This window comes from Diorhabda carinulata, unplaced genomic scaffold (assembly GCF_026250575.1).
Source record: "Diorhabda carinulata isolate Delta unplaced genomic scaffold, icDioCari1.1 Dcau_14, whole genome shotgun sequence".
Lineage (NCBI taxonomy): Eukaryota > Metazoa > Arthropoda > Insecta > Coleoptera > Chrysomelidae > Diorhabda > Diorhabda carinulata.
Genome location: NW_026613959.1, coordinates 290,001 through 294,241, shown reverse-complemented (window position 1 = coordinate 294,241; position 4,241 = coordinate 290,001). Strand labels below are relative to the sequence as shown.

General features: G+C 36.9%; 1 non-coding gene across 1 annotated transcript; it reads left to right on the top strand.

Moving 5' to 3' along the window:
• Positions 1–1,257: 1,257 nt before the first annotated feature.
• On the top strand, positions 1,258–3,179 carry LOC130903195 (small subunit ribosomal RNA). The gene has a single exon (XR_009060602.1). It is a non-coding gene; the product is annotated as a small subunit ribosomal RNA (ribosomal RNA).
• Positions 3,180–4,241: the final 1,062 nt, after the last annotated feature.

Here is a 4,241-nt window from a genome sequence, read left to right as displayed (position 1 = left end):
GCGGCGATCTAATTTCATAATACTTTTTTTCCTTATGGTTAATATTTTCATAACACTTTTATGTCATACACCTCGGACGACTTCTACATACAAAATATCTCCATTCAACTTCACAAATCATCTTTCTCGACAAGTTCCTATATCGAGCGGAATTTAATTTCATAATACTTGTTTTTCATTATTATTTCTATTTTCATACAACTTTTATATAATACACCTCGTACGTTCATACATCGAGCGGCGATCTAATTTCATAATACTTTTTTTCCTTATTGTTAATATTTTCATAACACTTTTATGTGATAGATACACCTCGGACGGCTTCTAAATACGAAAAAATGTAATTTCATAATACTTCTTTTTAATATTCACAATACATCTTTTATATATTTTCACTATACATCTTTATTAATGTTAATGTAGAAGGCGTACCGTTGTACAGCGCACATATATGTGTGGTGTATCGAAGTTGACGTCTCGTTAAATTTTAATAAACTCGTTATAATTTACGTAAAGACGTTGTTTCGGTCATTCCACATCGGTGGATTATATAGTTTTCTGAAAGGGTCCCCGTTCTCCTCCAATATATTAACGTATATTGCTAGCGGTTCCCTTTTTAGATATTATATCAATTTATCCACAAATTAAATATCTATTGCGAGATCGCGAATTTAGCTAGCGTTCTATCGTGAGCGATTCATAATGCGATCGTCTATGAAAAATATATATTATATTACACTTTTATATATATAATACACAATATTTGCGATAACTCTCATTATTCCGTGCGAGAATAAAAATTTCGTTCATTATTACCTAATGTATAAACCATGTCGCTTACAATCTAGCGAAGGGTAGAGATAATGTCGAAATTGTAGCCCGGTCGACGTAATCATCTAATTTTTCTCATTTCGATTAAATTTAGATAGATTTATAGTCGATTCGGTGAAATTTTATAAAATAAGAAAAAATATAAATAAAGCGTGGCGCTGAAAATTATATATTTTCAATAATAAGCGCAGCAAACACGCAAAAGAAAAAGTAAATAATAATGTGTTTATACACGAATATAGATGATTATTATATTATGTATAAATATAAAGTATATATGTAATATAAAAAACATCATCATAATTTATCCTCTTTTGGATATTGTTATTAAAACTTTTTCGATAATAGTTTTTTATTATAAAATATATATATATATATATAATAATAATAATAATAATATATATTATATATATTATAAAACACAGTTCCCTGGTTGATCCTGCCAGTAGTCATATGCTTGTCTCAAAGATTAAGCCATGCATGTCTCAGTACAAGCCAAATTAAGGTGAAACCGCGAAAGGCTCATTAAATCAGTTATGGTTCCTTAGATCGTACCCACATTTACTTGGATAACTGTGGTAATTCTAGAGCTAATACATGCAAACAGAGTTCCGACCGGAGACGGAAGGAGCGCTTTTATTAGATCAAAACCAATCGGTGGCGGGCTTGCTCGTCATCGTACAATTTGGTGACTCTGAATAACTTTTCGCTGATCGCACGGTCTCGCACCGGCGACGCATCTTTCAAATGTCTGCCTTATCAACTGTCGATGGTAGGTTCTGCGCCTACCATGGTTGTAACGGGTAACGGGGAATCAGGGTTCGATTCCGGAGAGGGAGCCTGAGAAACGGCTACCACATCCAAGGAAGGCAGCAGGCGCGCAAATTACCCACTCCCGGCACGGGGAGGTAGTGACGAAAAATAACGATACGGGACTCATCCGAGGCCCCGTAATCGGAATGAGTACACTCTAAACCCTTTAACGAGGATCAATTGGAGGGCAAGTCTGGTGCCAGCAGCCGCGGTAATTCCAGCTCCAATAGCGTATATTAAAGTTGTTGCGGTTAAAAAGCTCGTAGTCGAATCTGTGTCCCACGCCGCTGGTTCATCGTACGCGGTGTTAACTGGCGTGTCGTGGGACGTCCTGCCGGTGGGCTTAGCTCGCAAGGGCGGCCCAACTCAATCCCGCCGCGGTGCTCTTGACTGAGTGTCGAGGTGGGCCGGCACGTTTACTTTGAACAAATTAGAGTGCTTAAAGCAGGCCAAAATTTTGCCTGAATACTGTGTGCATGGAATAATGGAATAGGACCTCGGTTCTATTTTGTTGGTTTTCGGAACCCCGAGGTAATGATTAATAGGAACGGATGGGGGCATTCGTATTGCGACGTTAGAGGTGAAATTCTTGGATCGTCGCAAGACGGACAGAAGCGAAAGCATTTGCCAAAAACGCTTTCATTGATCAAGAACGAAAGTTAGAGGTTCGAAGGCGATCAGATACCGCCCTAGTTCTAACCATAAACGATGCCAGCTAGCGATCCGCCGACGTTCCTCCGATGACTCGGCGGGCAGCTTCCGGGAAACCAAAGCTTTTGGGTTCCGGGGGAAGTATGGTTGCAAAGCTGAAACTTAAAGGAATTGACGGAAGGGCACCACCAGGAGTGGAGCCTGCGGCTTAATTTGACTCAACACGGGAAACCTCACCAGGCCCGGACACCGGAAGGATTGACAGATTGAGAGCTCTTTCTTGATTCGGTGGGTGGTGGTGCATGGCCGTTCTTAGTTGGTGGAGCGATTTGTCTGGTTAATTCCGATAACGAACGAGACTCTAGCCTGCTAACTAGGCGTATTTCGACATCCCAAAGGCCCGTCGGTATTGAGTTTCGGCTCTTGCCGTTCGCGGTTTTTACTGTCGGCGTACAAATAATTCTTCTTAGAGGGACAGGCGGCTTCTAGCCGCACGAGATTGAGCAATAACAGGTCTGTGATGCCCTTAGATGTTCTGGGCCGCACGCGCGCTACACTGAAGGAATCAGCGTGTCCTCCCTGGCCGAGCGGCCCGGGTAACCCGCTGAACCTCCTTCGTGCTAGGGATTGGGGCTTGCAATTGTTCCCCATGAACGAGGAATTCCCAGTAAGCGCGAGTCATAAGCTCGCGTTGATTACGTCCCTGCCCTTTGTACACACCGCCCGTCGCTACTACCGATTGAATGATTTAGTGAGGTCTTCGGACTGAGCGCGGTGGCGTTTCGGCGTCGCCGATGCTTCGGAAAGATGACCAAACTTGATCATTTAGAGGAAGTAAAAGTCGTAACAAGGTTTCCGTAGGTGAACCTGCGGAAGGATCATTACAGAGTATTTGTTCGTTTTTAAACAAAAAAAAAAAAAACGAAATCAAGTCTGTATTAATTGTAAAAGAGAATTTTCTTCTACAAAATTATCGAACTCTTCAAAAGAAATTTATATATGTTATAAATTATATATATATTATAGATGTATATATATTGAAATCTTTTTTTAATTTTTACAAAATTCGAACAAGTTTCGAATAAAATTAAAAAAAAAAAGATAAATATAATTCATACGTCTATAAAAATATATTTACATATATAAATTTTTCCAATAAAAATATAACGAAAAATTTTTATCATAGTTTATAGAAGGCGTCGACGACGATGACGACACAACAATAACAACATATGTATTATTATATATTATAACGATTGACGGAACGATCATTAACAAAATTTCTTGTTAACTAAAAACGTTCTGATAAAGAATCGTTATTATAATAAACGAAAAATATATAGTTTATTGAAACGTCGTCTGTTGTCGTGTGTGTGTCTATATTTTTATGGATAAATTTTATTTCGTTTATTATATTATTACCTAAGTTTTTTATCGTTTGAAGGTAATACAAGAAAATATCGACAGATTATATGTGATGATTATATGTTATTGAGACATTTTCATCCGGGTACCTAAACGAAATTTAAGCACATGTCGTTTCTATCGATATGTATAAAAATTCGTTTTAGAAATAATATTTTATGTATTATTTCGAAGGTGTTCGAAGATTTACGCCCGACCGTCGAAATTTGTATAAAACTTTCAAGATAAAAAAAAAACTGTAATAATATAAAGAGGAGGAATATATCGTGCGAGATATCTGTCTATGCGCGCCTCGTTTGTAATAAAACATGTGCAGCGGTTAAAATTTATCAGATATATCAAAGTACGATATTATAATTTCTCTAAAAGTTTCGAATAATTACCATTTATTATAATATATATATATATATATATATATATATATATATATATATATATATAAAAATGTCGTTATATAAATTTTCTATACGCGTATAAGATATTATAATAATATTATTAATTTAATAATAATCAAATATTAA